At 39.5% G+C, this 18,811-nt stretch overlaps 1 protein-coding gene across 4 annotated transcripts in view; it reads right to left on the reverse strand.

Annotated features, from left to right (window-relative positions):
* Nucleotides 1-16,597, reverse strand: part of slc23a2 (solute carrier family 23 member 2) — a 43,017-nt gene extending 26,420 nt beyond the window's left edge. For all 4 annotated transcript variants that reach the window (XM_042421161.1, XM_042421162.1, XM_042421160.1 and 1 more), the window contains exon 1: nt 16,273-16,597. The gene's annotated coding sequence lies outside the window, so the exon portion shown is untranslated. The remainder of the gene's footprint in view (nt 1-16,272) is intronic.
* Between the last annotated feature and the right edge of the window lie 2,214 nt (nt 16,598-18,811).

The following is an 18,811-nucleotide window of genomic DNA, read 5'->3' on the forward strand; positions in this document are numbered from 1 at the left end:
AAACACGCCCCGCTACCTCGGACCAAAGCAAACGCTCGCTTATAACTTGCTTAACTATATTTTCAGTTTTGCTTCATGTTTGACATTTTGTACTTCGTGCACGCAGGCAGTTTTCCTGTTAAGTGTGTTAAAGTTCGGTGTTACTTCCTAATAAAGTGATTTAGATAAACCGTAGATCGTTAACTTGTTTACATCCTCTGATTGTTTTACGGCTCATGTTCGTTGCCTCGTCGGACTTTGTTTTAGCGACGTTGAGATCTCTGAACGGAAGCAACAATTACTTTGATGAGTGTACTTTTAACCTTAATGATAGAAGTGATAGTAAAAACGAAACAAAAATAAAACCCGAGTCGAGACGAACCGTCCTTTAATTATGCCACGAGGGCAGATGACAAAAATCATTTTTTCAGTCTGTTGCCCTACAAAGTAAATCTCTAGGACCAATGACTGTGTTACATACAACACATGAAATCACTGCACTGCCTGTAGCTCATCTGACTCAGATGTGAAATGACTTTGACAGAGTATCCCAGCAGCCTCTGGGTGACTGAAGCTCTGATAAGGCGTGTGCAACCACCGGAAGAGTCTTGCTACTGTTGCATGACGACCTCAAATGGCCTGCTCCAAGAGACAGACAGCCTCTCCTCATCCCTGTCTTTTCTGTCTGTTCGTGTTGTGGCTGACTGGGAATCCACACACACACACACACACACACACACACACACACACACACACACACACACACACACACACACACACACACACACACACACACACACACACACACACACACACACACACACCAAAACTTCAGACAACCAGGAGAAAACAACAGAGGGGGAACTGGAGCGAGAGAAGGCAGAACTGAAACTGATTATATAACTGTTGTAAAGTCTACAGTTTCATAAACATAGAATAGCTTTTATATAATGTTAAAAGTTAACATATAAATGTTTCGGTGCATGAGAGGAAGCAAGAGAAAGCGAGAGAAACTCATAAAATAGGAAAAGCAAGAGGAGAAAAAAGAAAAGAGAAGCAGAGCGAGGAGGAACAAAGGCATATGTGGTGGTAATTTTACCTCACAGGCTGGCGGATAGTGTTACCGCCTGGATCTATAACCATGGTAACCTGATCTGTGGATCCTATGTAGGCTTGTGCTGTGTTGTGTGGGATTTCACCGGAGGAGGACTTCACACCAGATGTGTGTGTGTGTGTGTGTGTTGGCGGTTTCCATTCTCGCGCCAAATTTGTGTACAAGCGTAGCGTGTATATAAATGTGTGTATAAACTTCATGCTCTCCAGATGTGAGTCTGTCATTCAGTCATAAAGTCTGGACTATATTAAGACTGCAGCTGTGTTACAGTGATTTGTGAGTATTGGCTTCAACAGAGAGTTTTAACATCTTGTTTCATTCAAGAATAAATATCTGGGGTCATGAAACCACATAAATTTGGGGATTTTTTTTTTTCAATCTAAGAAAATGAAGTGTTGAATTCCTGCATATTGAAAAACATTATATCCATATAAACAAATAAAAAGTTTGTTTACTTCTCACCTTTGACTGCTGATTCAACCAAATAACCAAACGAACAGCATATCAAGACCTTCATTTTTCTGTCTGCATGTAATTTGTGTATATGTTTAAACCAGCCAATAGAGGCACATTAATTTAGCGATGCCAACAGGTTGATAAACATTTAAAGTCTGCCAAAGGTTTCAGTTATAACAGTAAAACTTGTGTAATGTTCCAGTTGTTTAATTTAAAATAAACAGTCAATTCAACATTTTAAAAAAAACTGCTGCTGATTTCCACGAAATGATGTAAATGGAGGCCCTCACATCTTGCGCTAAAATGTTCGTGTTCGTCGGTTTGTTTTGTAATAATTCCTGGCTGTCAGGACTAATACTCACACACCTCCTTTGTTATGATCATTCGGAATAAAACGGTTGAACGTTTAACAATGAAAAATACAGCTAGTGACAGGTAGAATATGTGCCGTAATTTTCCACAAGACCTGGGCCGGTTGCCATCCTCTCAAGTCTGACAAGCAAATTAATTAACTTGTCAACCGAACAACTAAGAGGTTTCATAACCTGTTGTGAAACAATTTGAACCGGAAAATAATGATACAAATCAAGGTAAAAAAAAAAATGAAACGGAAATATGTTAGAAGGACGAGTTCACAATGTGAATAAATTTCTTAATACATTTTGACACAAAATCACTGTGTGGACATACTGTGGATGTTGTCCCCCCCATCACTTACATTGAAAGCACATTTGAAAGAGACATATTTTAACAGCCAGTATGAACAGGAGGAATGATTACAATGAGGAAAACCTCTTTCAGTGTTCATACAGACACCTGACTGTTTTAAGACAGACTTGAAAAAAAATGTGATCCTATCTTCTAACATGTGCGCATGCTGCCGTGCACATGTACACAGACACGTGTGTGTTTGTGTGTGACAGCAGGCGATGCTTTACATGACTGGTTACACGTGAGGGGGTTCGTATTTCACCGTGAGGGGGGAGGGATAGGGAAACTGTATGCAAGGTCATGTTTACATTGGTCAACTTCCTGCCAGTGGAGCAGGGGTGAGTGGAGATAACAGTTTGACTCAACAGCACAGCTACAAGGACGGCAGACAGGGAACACGAAGAGCGATCGAGGTTTACGTGTGCACCTGCGAATGTTTCAGGGACGGGCGGCGGTGCCAGAGGGTGACCAGATGTCTGTTGGTTTTTATTTCAACTAGACAAATCCAGCTGGTTTCACTGAGGATCAGACGAGGCTGGATGAATCACAAACTGATGTTTGTTCTTGTTCAGGGATACATCTGAACACTACCAACTAATGTGTGATGAATTAAGCTTTAAAGTAATGTTCTACCAAGAGCTGCAACTAAAGATTGACTATCAATTCATCTGTTTTATTAATTCAGTTTATAAATGATCAGACGAAAGTATAAGGTGACCATCATAATTGCCCAAGATGACGTCTTCAAATTGTGTGATTTGTTTGAAGATTTTTATTTTACACCAATAAAAACTGTAGTAAATTTGTACATTTAAAAAGCTGGAACCAACAACTCATTATTTATTAATCATTAAAGTCATTTATCACATTTTCAGGTTCACACTGTAAACTAGAACACAGAAGGATGATTAAACTCTTCCAGCCTTTTGAATTTCAATGGTTAACATTTCTTTGAATGATTCATCACCCTCATACAGAACATTTTATACGTCTGTCCCCGGACATCAAGCTTCACAGCACGTATGTACGGTAAAATTAAAACTAGCAAAGTCAGTCACAGTCTGGTTTACAGTTACACATTTCAACCTTTTAAGTCTGGTTCATGTTTGAAATGTTTGCTTTTCTTGAATTGCTACACTTATGTAACATCACATATGTCACATTTTAACTGTTTTAATCTGTTTTCTTATTGTTCTATGTAAAGCACATTGAGCTGAATGTTCTTTATGAAAAAAGGTGCCGTACAAATATAATTTTACTATTTAGTTACTGTTAATTTTAGTTCATCACTTGTTACTTTCATGAATATTTATTCCTTTTTTTTCCCCTTTGTGTTTTAAATATTAATTGAGAAGTCTGTACATATCATTCACTGTAGGCTGACAATTATTAAGCTCTTAAGACAAAAGGCTTCTCTGAACCCACTGAAAGGTTCAAACAGGACCAGATGTTGCCAGTTTAAGCTGCACAGCCTCCCAGTCTAAACCTAATGGTCCATCATCATGATCATGATGCCATGGACGCTGCAGGATGTCTCAGCCTTTGTGAGGTGATTTTCAAAAGCATAACATCAATGTTTAACCGATCATCAGCCCTTCAAGCAGAAATGAGGAACTACATAACGAAATCAGCTGGTTAGGTCTGAGGTTAGGGTGTAAGACGCCAGCATCACATGATTATCTATTCTGGTTCAAACTAATGGCCATTTCTTTTTTCCAGTTTCTCCCACACGCTCAGACAATACACAAGTCGAGCCGACACCAACTTCAAAGAGACGCGCACATCTACTAATTTGTTGTAAACATCGAATTATCGTGGCGTCGGCGGCAACAACAATCAACACTCATCTTTCACAGAAACAACCAAAACTCTTAGAAAAACATCCTTTACACAACTTTCAAGACTGTCCTTGTTATAATTTACTTGCTAATTCATGTAACCAGTAGACATAACAGCACGTGGTTATGTGTGTTGTTCTGGTTTTGCAACTCTATTGTGTCAACTGAGCAGTTCACTGGTTTTAATGAGCCACTCAAACTGGATTATTTTTCTTTTTTTGTTCATTACAGTTCATGCATGATGATTACTTCAATGTTGTCTTGACTTCAGAAAGAGGTACACTGGCTACATCTTAAAAAACAAAACTTAAATACTTTGTCTTTATAACAAATTGGATAAATTTTCATCCCTCATTGATCTGTTCTGTAGCAGAATTGAACCTATTTATGTTTTGGAACAACTTAATAAATTCTGGGGAAAATGAAAAGTGTATCTATCAGAGCACAAACACACAAACCAAAGTAATACAATAAATAGTAGAAATGCATACAATTATAAACAGGTAAACTACATAGTAACAACTAAAAAGGAGTGTTTTTTAATTCTGGCTGCCTTTGGGATTTATCGTAAATCTTTACCTTCTTCACCCAATCATGACTTAACTTGGGCTGCAACTAATTATTATTTTCATTATTGATGAATATGCTGATTATTTTCTTAATTGCCTATAAATCATCAGAAAACCGTGACAAATCACAATATCTAATCATAGAGCACAAGGTGATCAAATGTTTTGTCTGAACAGCCTAAAATATTCAATTTACTATCATTTAAGACCAACAAAAGCAGCAAATGTTCACATTTAAGAACCCGCAACCATCAAATGTTTGCTTGAAAAATTACTTCAATGATTCATCAATTACCAAAATAACTGCAAATTAATTTTCTTTCAATCGACTTATTGATGAAAAAACTAATAGTTACAGCTGAACATTAAACAAAGAACATTCTGGGACAATCTGCCATCACCCTTGAACACCTTTGATGTAAAAAGTCGTTTATTTTTCACCAAGTTTCACTCCCACTCAGTTTTGGCTGCTCTGTGCCGCACCAGGGTTGTAAACTGATTTACTTTATCACCACTTTACAGAAAGTACAATTGAGATCTTACACGACAAACAAGTTTCATTATTATACAGGGAATTTCCTTGACTTTCAGAATAATTAACCTGTGCTGTTACATTTGTTCTTACTCATTTGGCTGGTCTAAAGCCAAAAGACTCCTGCTTTCTTTGGCACTTCACAGTTTAACAGCAGGTGGACTCTCAAGCTGTGCAGCACACAAACATATTTTTCAGTTAAAGAAACCAAAGCAGCAGGAAAATCAGTCACATTTAGATCGAGAGAGCAGAGATGTTCAGCCTTCAACTGTACTTCCATCATCACTTTCTCACAGCAACACCGACACCCACACAGCATGCTATCAACAGCACATGAATGGGCGTTTAAGGTTAGATACAAAAAAAAAAAAAAAAAAAAAAATCCAACTCTTTTTCACATTTGTTCTCTGATAAAGTAGGTCTGTACTGTAACTGTACACTTTTCTTGCAGGTTGCTCGGGCTGCTCCGCCACCCACTGCCTCAGGCATTTTTCCATCAAGCCCAGCAGGCACATTTAAGACCAAAGGCATCCATTGTTGCTTGAAGTTGATAAATTCCTTTAAAAGCCTACCTGAGCCAGAATCATGCTGTTTCTCACAGTGAGACGACCGGTTTCATTTGCTTGTACAGTTACTCTGATGCGATACGATAACTTTCACTCAGCCTCGTAACAGTTTCAGGACGACTGGCAGAAAAATGCCAAATTTGAGATGTTAAAACAGTTAAAGTGGATCATCAGTCATCACAGAGAAAATGTTGTGATTAGTCTCGGGCGGTATCATGGGCCCTGTTTACACCTGGTATTAACATGCGTCTCGGGTGCATTGGATGTGCCGAGGCGGATGTCAATGCCAGGTGTAAACAGGGTATAAAAAGGGTATTTAGAAATCCTGAAGGTATGATTTTCAATACAGTCAAAAATACAGACTGAGAAAACCTGGAGTTTACGAGGAGCATTTGAAGGCAGCATGTAATCCCCCCCTCTGAACACATTGTGGGTCACGACGGCTGAGTGGCGCTGTCCGCATATGTTGACTCCACGGACAGTGAAGACTGCAGAAGCAGCGATTCAAAGACTAAATTTGCTGAAAACTTTAACCAAAATATGAGATATTTGTGTCTTGTTATGTTTGTGGTGAATGAAACTCGCAAGACTTTTCTTTGTTTAAGCTGATATTCATCTGTCGGCCTTCTGTAAGTTTGTTCCTGACATTTATTCAGCTGTTTCTCCGATGTGGTGACGGATGAATGGTAAGAGACAGTGTCAATTGTTTGATCTGTATTTTTGCCTTGTACTGCAACTGAAATGCTCATATTCATAACATATTTTCTGAGCAGTTGGTGGTTTGCGGCCTAAGCTTAATTGTGATTGTACTTCGTTACAAAATAACATGTACTTAACAAGTTAAAGGCTGCCAGAGCAAGATGACTATGCAAAACAGGATTATGGTTTTGTGGTTCAGTGAAGTTCAACAGACGGTAGAGGTTTGGTAACATGGTATGTAGTAGAGGACCAAAAAATATATAAATATCACTATTAAATAAGTATTATAAGGCTGTAACTAGGTATTTTTTTCCATTACTGGTTAGTCTGTTGATTATTTTCTTGACGAATAGATTGTTTTATTGATAAAATGTCAGAAAATAGTAAATATATCCAAAAAGCTTGTTTTATTCAATCTAGATACAAGGACGACCTTCACACTGAAGCTCCTTGTACTTTCTTTGCAATGTTTTGACCAACTAAATGGTCAAGACATTGCCTGAGGTCTTCCTCAGGCAAAAGAAAGGAACAATTGTAGTTGGTCAAAACATCACAATTTAAGTACAGGGAGCTCTTTGTATCTAGTTTAATTGTTTGTTGTTGTTTTTTTTACATCCAGCACCTATCCCACTGAGGTTTTGTGGATGTCAACACAGCTATTCTGTTTTGTTTGATCAACACCCAAAGATATTTGATTTAAAAATACCAGTTATAACTTCTTTGAGCCCATGATGATGACTTCAAATGTCTTTTTTTGACTCATCAACAGTCCAAAACCCAAATTTATTCATATATGATAAAAAAGCTATAAATCTGAAATCTGAGAATTTTTGGCATGTCTGCTTAAAAAAAAAAAAAAAAAGATTGTCAAAAAATTGTCAAAATATTTGCAGTTGCAGATTATCTTCTGCCAATCAGCTAATAGTTAAAGGACCAGTGTGTCCGCCACCCCCCCCCCCCCCCCCACCACTAGGCCCTCTCTAGAGCCGCCTGGACCCGCTCCCTATGTCGATATAAAGGGCTCATTCTAAAAGACGAAAACAATTTATTTTCAGGTGATTATACGCTAATTAAAACATAATTATAAATATTATACTCCATTTCTGCCAAATCCGTTCTGTTAGATGTCACTAAATCTTTCACAGTGGCCCTTTAATCTTTTCAGCTCCAAAGAGTCACTTGCAATATTTCATCATGCTTTCAAAAATACATCCATCTCCAAAAAGACACTCCACCCACCCATACACGCACTATGTAGAGGGAGTGTTGTGGTTCCAGTGAAGTGTGGTGGTATAAACAGAGGACACAACAGACAAAACAAAATAAGAAGCATCTGTAGATAAGGAGAAACTCTGTTAAAGAGCGATATGAAGGCTGCATCACTGGGCGAGGCTCCAAAGACAGAACTGATAGCACAGATAACAGAGATCAATGGATGAAGCCTGTACATTTAAAAAGCGACCAGCAAAGACTGAACAGAGGTTGAGCTTTAACAGAGCAATAGTTTATGTTTTGTGTGTGAGCAGCAGCAGCACACACACGAAACAAGTAGGCAGCCATTAACAGCATTTCTTCAGCAACCAGGGAAACATGATTTATGCGTGCAGACAGTCAGCATCCCTGCTGACGGGAAAATGTTGGCCACTTGCACACATTGTACTTGTGATTATGGCTGCAACATACAATTATTTTCATTGATTAATCTGTAAACTATCTTCTCAATTAAATCGATTAGTTCTATAAAATGGTGAAAAATGTCGATCATCGTTCCTTACAGCCCTCATATGTCTTTTGTCCTGAGCATCAGTTCACAACCCAAAGATATTTAATTTACTATCATAGAAAACTAAAGAAACCAGAAGATATACACATTTTAGACACTGGAAACAGAGAATATGGATTTGATTAATCAACTATCAAAACAGTCTTCAGCAACTATTCAATAAACAGACAAACAACAGATAGTCCAAAACCCCAAAATTTTATAGAACCAGCAAACATTTGGCTTTTATTTGATTAGATTATTAGAAAATTAAATCAACCAATTGTTGGAGCTCTATTTGTGATTGAACAAGTTGTTTGCAGCCACTGAAGCCTTCCCACTTCACTACAACCTCTATTTAAAAAAAGATGTCACTCAATAACAGCTGCATACACAGTTTTTTCCTTTATGAAAGCTTTATTAGTGCTTGTTAACAATCTGTATTCATGTTAACAATTATAACACTGATTTAAAGGACAAGAAGGAAATGGAACAAGGCAGCGACACAAGGTTTTCAGTGTGGACGTAGAGCTTTAGAAAAACGTCTTAGAAGCACCAGTATGGATTCATGTCGTTTTATGTGTTTTAAAAATTAAATGGGCAGACCTCAAATGGACCATTTCCAGTAGGATGGAAAACCACAGGTGAGTCAATTAGTAATGGTCTTGTGTCTGCTGCTACCAGTCCTTCCATCATCCGTCTTGCCACTGATTAAAGTTTTATGAAACTTGAAACTATAATGTCGGTCTGTTCCAGTATTTGCACTTCACTGATTGAAGGAAATGCTACAATATTTAAGTGTCTATGAATCAAACAGAAAATCTTTGCGGATTGCATTTTTTTCCCATAAAACTCAAGAAAATGATGCATATTTAGCTACATGTTTGTCCTCTAGCTACCAGAGGAAACCTTTACATCTTTTCTCTTTTATTATCCGACTTGAGACTCGGCTGTGACGACGTAGTGAGGTAATCCACAGCAGGAGTTTCTGAATAATGTTAAATTACACCAGTTGGTCTATTGATTCATCAGTGTGGTCTTTTAATATCAGAAAATGTTGAAGTGTGTCAATTACCATTTCCCAAACCCCAAGATACGACTTAAACTGTCTTTGTCGTTTTGTCCCGGCCAACAGTCCACAACCCAAAGACATGAGGTTTAAGTTAAGAAACCAGAAAATATTCACATTAAAAAAAGGAGCCAACACCAGGAAAGTTTAGTATTTTTACTTTTTAAAAAGGTTTTATCAATTCTCAAAATAGTTGGTGAATAATTCTCTGTCGACTAACTGATTAATTGTTGCAGCTCTAGGCAAGTGTGTACCAAATCACCTACAAAATTATCAAATGGATGGTTTAAACAATGAACTCTGTTCCACACTTCAGGCAAAACAAAAACTTCAGTAGCTTATTTTGTTGTTTTTTTTATCGACACCTTGATTGGGACGTTGATTTGACCCAACAGAATTCTGTGGAAATGCTGATACAGTTCTGTATAACAGGGATTTAAAACATGCACAACCAAACAATGAGACACTCACACTGTAAATCAGCTCTTTGTATTGTAACATACAACGAGTGTACGGACTAATAAAACATGTCTTTGCAACTCCAACACTAATAACAAAGTAAGATTAGTTTGGATCACCAGTAAGTCAATAAGTGGCCTCGGGAGTCTCTTCTAACACAGACACACACACAAAAAAAAATCTTTAAATGTAAATCTATCGAATGCTAATTTATTTTCCAACTCATTGCACTCGGCCAGATGTGACCCCGCAAAACTCAGACAGTTTTGTGTAATGTTTAAACCGGTGCAAAGTTACATTAAAGGCTATTGTAAATTAAACACAGGATACAGACTCAACAAAAATGGCCTCATGAAAACGTGACCTGACGGATCAGTTAACGGCTTACAAACATCACTTTACTGGCACCGGGAGGAATAATTCAACCTCTCATACTGTTACAGTGATGAATGCAGGTTAATACTGCTCGGTATGTTGTTCAGTGCTTGTTATGCAAGAATCAGATGGTGTGTGTGTGCTGTCACCTTTGAATATTTAATCCCCATCTTTACTTTGCTCCGTTTTTACATGCACAAAAACTCAGAAAAAATTGTAACATGCAAGTAAACAGACTGCAAATTTAAAAAAAATGAAGTAAATGTTATTTAAGGTCATATTGTTTAGAGCCACATGCTAAAATCTTACAGTTTACCACCACACACACACACACACACACACACACACACACACACACACCTTTACACAGTACAGTGGGAAGGCACAGCATGACCCAGCACTACTGTGTAATCTTAGTCACATGCTGCGTACAGCAAACAGGGCCAGGAATCCATTTCTGCGACCCAGTTCACTTCACTGTGCCTTTGCCCAGTCTGGCCCGACTGGCTGCCAGGTGATCCTTTGCTCTATATCCATTTACTGTAAGAAAGTGCAGCTAAGAGGAGCTACTCTGAAAGGCTGAAAAACATGTTTTCAAAGAATCTGTGACAGTCAGTGCATTTACAGACACATATGTAAGCTGGTTATTGACAGCTTTCTGCAGTTAACCAATTGTTTATGTGTCATGTAAAGAGAAAGCTGTTTTTTTTAAATCAGAGTAAAGAGGAAACAATGTATGCAGTGATTGTAGTTTTATGTGCAAACTTTCATGTAAATGGGGAAGACAAACTTCTCGAAATCAAGTCAACCATATAGAATGAGCTGTAAATATTTGGTTTTAAGAAATCAACAATCACAGTATAAAGCAAAAATCCAAACAAAGGAACAATGGGTTGCTCTCACTCACAGAACTACATAAATAAATACATGACATAGAGAATACAGCAAATGTACTGGTCAAAATAAATGTCTCATACATTTTTGACTTTTTGTGACTAAATTATTGATCTTCAAGCATGATTAATTGCTTTTTAAACATTAATTTTTGATGAAATTGGTCCTCCATTTTGGGAGATCTTCAACTGGCTGGCACACTCATCTCCTCATTCATGCTATTCATTTCTTGCTAACAGTGGTGTAACAAAACGTACTTGATCCGTATGGATCGCCCCCCACGGTTCGGCATGTATGCGAACAGCCGATTAATTGGATTAAATTTAATGTCTCATTGGACACAAATTTAACAAACTGCTGTAGCTACAAGTCATGGACAGCGTGTTGCTAACAGGGATTTTGAAGAGCAACGAACCAAACCGGAATCTAACAGGTCCAAAGTGATATCTGCAGGTATGTTTACATGCTGTTTAATGTGCTGCAGCTGAGCAGCTAATTAACTATCTAGCTGCTAACTGATGTTAGCAGTTCACTTTTCCCTGGTGAATGTTTGTTTGGTGTCTCGTTCTAAACTGCAGGACAAAACATGTGTTCATGTTTGTAAGTTATCATCAAGTTTTGATAATAGGGACACGTGTTATTGTTTTATTCACTACATGCCTCGAGTTGCACTTTCACAATTAAGTATTGAATATTTTATATATTTTAAGATTTTATTTAAAACATTGGACATCTTGAATGTTTTCATTTAAGACCATTGGCAAAAACTCCTTGCTTTAAGTGTTTTACAAAATAAATGGAAAGCAAAGTTAAATTTGTCCCCCTCCATTTTTTTTGCTGACCCGAGAAATGATCCGATCCGTGACTCAAAACCGCTGTGAGTATCGTGATCCGTTGCACCCCTCGTTGCTGAAGAATAATCTTTGCATTCCTATCTTTTGGTTTATCAAATAATTCCATCATGGTTTGTTCTTTGTTGTAAAAATGTCACCAAGACCGGTTCTAAAGAATTTTCTTCGTCCTCTTGTACTTGACAAAAGGCAAACCTTTTGGTATCTCTGTTTGGATTTTACAATCAGGAATGTTGCTCTCTCACCATGGCTGGCACATTCAACCTCCGGGTGTGGAAGGACCACACCCGGAGGTTGACCTCCAGTTGCAGTGACGGGATGTTCAGAGGATTGGAGCCTCAACAACACAACCCACTCACCTGCCACTCAACCACTCGGGATTTGTGGAGAGGATCTGTGCTAGCACGAAAGACCAGGAAAAAACACCAAGTCCAGACAGCCTTTGATGTAACATTCTGCTTCGAATGTGCCACCACCCCAAAAAACATTCATTAAAAAGATCCAAATGACCATAGGCCTGAGCCCTGACTTCTACGGTCAAAACGTTTTTGAAGACTGATGTTGGCCCATCTGAAAAGCCATCACTAACTCCTGCTAGACAAGGTTCTCAGCATTTAACACCATCATCCTAGAAATCCTCAACTCCACCCAGCTCAACTTTCTCGCATTTGCAGAGTTCTTTACAGGCAGGAAGCAGCAGGTGGAGCTGAGGAAACTTACATCCAGCAGCTTCAAAGTCAGTGCTGGCTCCACAGCATCTACACCATAACTGCAACTTCACGGACAGCTTATTAAATTCATGTATTTTGCAGGTGACAACAACACCATGTTCATTTGTCTCACCTGGAAATGAGACGCATCCGCATACAGAAAGGCAGGTGACCAGTTGCCAAGAAACAGGTTTACAGCGTTATCTGAATATATCTGCTGAACAAAATTCATTCTTCCACTGTTCGGTGTTTGACTTCCTTTTTACGGCTGACTTGACAGTTTGAATACAAGAATGATTTGACAAAATTGCTGACAAGATGAGCTGCAGAAACAACTGAAATAACTGTAGGTTAATGGTTGCTCCAGTGACCAGCTCTTCCACAGTAGGTAACGTTTACAACTTACTGCTGACTGCAGTAACTGACCAAGCGGGTAGCTCCCAGTCAATAAAATTGAAGCCAATGCAGAAGTACCTTAAACCTGCATTCTTTCTAATGGCCAGCAAGGGGTGACTCCACTGGCTTGTTTTTTGTTGTAAAAATGTCACCAAGACCAGAAGAAGTCTGACTGTATAGAAGCCTATGAGAAAACGACCCTACTTCTCACTTCATTTATTATCTCAGTAAACACTTTCCTAATGAGTTTATTGTCTCAATCGTTCCTAGTTACATGTAGTTAAATGTAACATTTTGGTCGCCCAAAAGAGTCTTGTTCAGTGTTTGGTTGTACTAAAAGACTCTCTAAAGAGTCAGATGTTCAGTTTTTCTGGTGAGTACATTTTGTTTTAATGGTTTTAGGCCTGTTTTTTGGCTAGCGAAAATTAGCATTAGCTTTAGCATTATCACTGTTAACCGTAGACAGTAAATGCACTGTGCTAACCAAGCTAGCAGCTAACACTAGGGTCAGCTCCACCCTCTCGTCCAAATATGGTCACTTTTGGTTCCAAAAATCAAAGAAGGCAACAATCAAATCCAAAATAGCGGTGGTCAAATCGCTAAACTCAAGGCTTCAAAACGGCAGTCTACAAACCAGTGGGTGACATCACAGTGACAACGTCCATTTTTTTTTCTACAGTCTATGTAACTGACCCACACTATCTGTGGACTAACATTACCATTAAATATCACTGGTTGACTTTGTGAATAAAGTATACAGCACGCAGTAGAATTCACTCAAGCTGAGTATTAAAAATAACCTCTGCAGGAGAGGGACTGGCACCAACCTCCGTCTTGCACTCTAGCCACAAGACAAGATACAATTCGCCGATCCTGAGTCCTATCCAAACTGCACAGGTGCAATATGAATAACTGGCTTGTAAGATTGTTGTTGTGTAAACATAGATTGTACTGCCATGACAACTCGTACTCTACAGATGCTCAAAACCACTTAACTTTATTAAAAAACAACCACAGCAATAAAAAATTAAGATAGAAGGGGGGCACTTGTGTACAGGACTGGACACAAAAATACCTCCACTGAAAAACTCCTTTTACTGTCTCCCAAAAGAGAACATTTTGAATTAAAATTCTGCCTAGAAAACCTAAACTGAAATGATACTATTCCTACTGTTCACACTGTTAAAAAGACAGAATCCCAACATGTAGCCTATCCCTTTCCAAAATAAAAACTGCACACATCTCACTTTTATGCCAACAACCAATCTGATCTGATCTGTGATCTGACCGCCATTCTTCCATTTTTTCTGTCCTCCAGTGTTTCCTGTTAAGATTGAGAGCCTTGAACTTGACTGGTGGGTATCCAAACCAGCTTGTGATGCCGTAGCATAGGAAGGACACTGTGGAAGCTCTATAAAGCATGAGCACAATATTCCTGCAGACACCAAAAACTCTCAGTCTCCAAAGAAAATAAAGGCACTGATGGATTTGTGCTCACTAAGTCAATCACGGTCTATGTGGACCCCTAAATATTTATAGCTACATGACTTGTCGGAATTGCTGAGAATAAAGAGGTCAAAACTCCAAGTACAGATATAAGAAAAGGTATTGCTAAAGAGCAACGTCTGTGTTTTTTGTGATCTTGGTGTTTGAGGATGAATTTTATTTTTGTACTCCATCACCTTTGTACAGCAACTTGAGGAATTATTTGTTTGAAGAATTTTTGGTTGTCTGAAGGTGATATGTTGAGTTTTTTTTTTTTTTTTTTTAAATGTGGAGATTTCTGTTTTGGTGCGATTTATATTAAATGCATGACAGCTGCTAAGAGAGAGAACACTGTATCCCAACGTAACAGGACATTTCTGTCATGTAAACTGAATGATTTGAAATGCATTCCTCTTGAATTTGTGGAACTGTACATTGTGATTTGTCATGCTGTATTTCTGTAATTTGTCTTTTTTCTACTATTCCATACACACAACATCTATTCCATGTCTGTCGGTCCTGGGAGAGGGATCCCTCCTCTGTTGCTCTTCATGGGGTTTCTTCCATTTTTACTTACTAAGAAAGGGGTTTTTTTAGGGTGTTTTTCCTTATTCGAATTGAGGGTTCAAGGATAGAAGATGCTGTATTGCGGTACAGATTGTACAAAATGTAAAAATTTGTGATATTGGGCTACAAATAAAACTGACTTGACATGTGGCCACCCTGACTATTGTCTAGTGTCTTGCAAGCCCATATGGGCTGGGCACCAGAAAAGGTGCAGGACACTCAAATAAACCAAATCAAATCAATAAATCCAGCACTTCTAGTATAAGGAACGACTCATGAAACCCTGATGAAGCTGAAATGAATTGATCTCACAATAAAACTGTTCTTTACACTAAAAGTGTCGCTGCACTTTGACCTCTTCAGACTATTTTGCTTCTCCGTGCACCCTCAAGAAGTTGTATCATGACTCAGAGTTAACTGGAATAGCAGCGTCATCTGGAAATTACCCCACATATTGATTAGATTGGGAACCGACATACTCAAGTCGCTTATTGGCATTAAGGGTTATTATTACGTATTTTTAGATCTCTCAATACTGGGCTCGACTCCAGACTCCCCATCAACATTATATGGTCACTTACATACTGTGTACATCTCAACTTACCTTTTTAGTAATGTGTGTTTGCCTCTGACACACACACATACACACACACACACACCTGCCTAGCCCCGTTTCCAGGACAACCCCATCATGAGGAGCCAATAAATCCTAATGGCCAAATAAGCTCTAGTGTCCCAGATAATGCTGCCTGGTAGCTGCAGCCTCTCACCAGCTGTATCTTTTATGGCCTTATTAATTCAAATGTTACAGGATAGTGCCTCGGGGCGATGCATGCTTGGCCTTCCTATGCTGTATTTTGTGTGTTTTAGAGTCACAATAAGGCCCCCATATCTAGACCTTGAGGCATCTGGCCTTCACAACAAAAAGATAACTAGTAAGAACGTGAAATGTGCTTTTTCACAATGATTTGTCGTGCTAAAATAAAGGAGAGTAAAGGTAAAGAATGGACTAGAGGAGATTAAAGATGACTAATTAGGCCTTGTGTTATCACGGTCACACTTCAGAGGAAACGTTGACATCTTCCCCCTTTTATTATCCAGCTTGATCCTCGGCTGCGACGACGTAGCGAGGTAATCCACAGCAGTGAGTTTCCGAAATGTACCGCTTCCTAAACATCCACATGTAGGCTACAGTATGTGTCATGGGAATAAAGATGGCACGTTTTTTTTTTCCACTCACCTGCCTGATGAAAGAGAAGACGGAGCCCCACTTCCCTTGTCGGCTAGCGTTGCGTCCGTTGGCTCGTCCCCGTGGTTTGTGTTGTCAGAGCGGAGCGGCGGAGGGGCGAAGACAGCCCGCAGCTTGAAGCCGGAGGAAAAGCCCACAGTCACCGGACACAAACGGAGAAGAGATGAGAGCGTCTTCAGGCACCGGCTCCTTCCGAGACAACCTCCTTCTCTCCGACAAACTGGTTTTTAAATAGCTGCCAGACGCGTTGCCCGCGGAGGAGATTTCGCCTTTCATAAAGCCACGGGGTTGACGTTGGTCACCACCGCGCATGCTCCACCCGTGACGTAAAAGTCCCTACCGCCTTGGAACGTCGTTTCAGCCAATCAGAGGCGGCGGAGTGGTGACGCACCCCCTCTCCTCTCCTCCTCTAAGATCTCCTGCCTGCAACAGTTTTTTTTTTTTGTATTGACAACCTTTTCTTGCATAAGCTGCGCCGGTTTTTTTCCTGCTGCTGCTGCTCTGTTGCCTAACCAGCACATTTTCCGCCTTATAAAATATGTAAACGGGGTCTCTCTGCTCATCTTCTGCTGTGCCTGCAGGTCGATGTACTCCACCACACCGCCATCTGATGGCTGTTTATTTGCACTGCCATAATTGGCATATATTCACACATCTTTTTGGACTGGGGAGATATCCTGGCACAACCTACTGGGCAACGTTGGATAATAGGACTTACGACGGAGTATTAGGCCCACACGGAGGGGGAAAAAATGTGAGATTTCGAGAATAAAGTCATACTTCGAGATAAAACAAACAAACAAAAAATGGCACTGTATCTACTATATCTTAGCAGTTTTATCTCTTTACTTGGATATGTTATGATTGCAATGTGGACCCAAACGCAGACACAGACTAGGAGTAAGATGAATAAAGAGGGTTTATTGTTAGGTATAGGTTAGGAATGGCAGGGTGGATGAATGAGGCATGAGTTGGCAGGAGGGAGCAGGTGGTTAGTGGGTTGGGGAGCTGGAGCAGGCGAGTAATGATCCTGGATCACAGGATAGCGATTAGCAAGGAATTTGACTCTAGTAAACAAACACTAAGAACACAAGAGAGGCCTGAGGCTTCTACTACAACTGTAGCTGAAATAACGATCTGGTGAAGAGCCGGAGTTGATATATTGGAAAGGAGATGAGCTGATGGATGGCAGGTGTGCAGGGAACCAGGACACACCTTCTATGCAGAAGTTTGCTATCCTTGTTAGGACATTGCATTGACTTCCATTCATTGTGGACAGCCTAACCCAAACCCTAATCCCTAACCCCTAACCTTAACTAACTGACCCAAAAATCAGATTTTTCCCAACTCCTCACACGGCTTTTGTCCCCAATTGGACAAGCCATCCCCAATCAACTGGTCTTTAGTCTGAAATTTGTCTCCAAAAGTAGCCTATGACAGACCAGACACACACACAGCGGAGCAGAGGAGACACAGGGGAGGGGGACACACAAGAGGTAAACTGGAGTCACAGGATATGCATTTTACATTTAACATTTAGTAGGTTTTGATCTTGTGATTATTGGAAAAGAGAGAGAGCAATAATTACAGTACCATTAAACAGGATGTGCAGTTAATCTTCTGGGTGTGACTGATACACATTTAGTCCAATCATGTGGCATGGCAGTGCATTTATTCTTTTTATTGATGAACAGCCTCACCCATCTGTTGTTACAGTAGATGTTTGCTTTGTCTTTGTGTCCAGGTCTCGCTCTATAAATGTATCTGTAACTATGTTACATGTATATACAGTAATCCACAACCTATTAAAACCCCTTAAACTCATTAAAAACATAAATACTTGACATTTGAAGTTTTGACAAAGGTTTTATTTTATTTATTTTATTTACCAGATGACAGAGGCTGAGGTCTCGGGGGCTGCAGGCCAGCTCTCATTATGAAGGGTGAGGGAGGGACCTTACACAATGTATCTGAATGAAGCCTATGTGCTCCAGCAACCAGCGCAACTTTTCTCTGTAGTTTTTTGGTTTTGGTGTAGAAGCAGGGGCTGGACAAAGTAGTCCAAATGCATTTCTTTGCCTTAAGTAAAGCACTTTGAATTGCCTCTGATAGATGCTTTACAGATTAACTTGCCTCGCCTCGGCCAAAAGGAGCAGAGAGGAGGAACAGCGCCTCCAGTGTTCAAGTTCTTGTATCTTAATAACGTCACTTATTGTAAGGGTTTTCTTTTTAGCATGTGGAGCTTTAGGTGTTTGTGTGCTTTGTGTGTGAAATACAAAAAATTATACTGTAAGTGTGACTGTGTGTGAGGTGTCATGACATGGTTAACCTGGCGTGTATTGTTCAGGTATTAGCTGATTATAGACTCTGTGTGTGTGTGTGTGTGTGATGTGATTAATGATGACAGATCATATTGTGAGCTGCATGGATTTCATGATGTTGGTCAGCCAGAAAAGACATAAACAACAAACTGTGGAAGTTCAGTCAGACACTCACTGTATGTCAAGGGAAAGGCCATTTACAGCGAATG

This window comes from Thunnus maccoyii, chromosome 9 (assembly GCF_910596095.1).
Source record: "Thunnus maccoyii chromosome 9, fThuMac1.1, whole genome shotgun sequence".
Lineage (NCBI taxonomy): Eukaryota > Metazoa > Chordata > Actinopteri > Scombriformes > Scombridae > Thunnus > Thunnus maccoyii.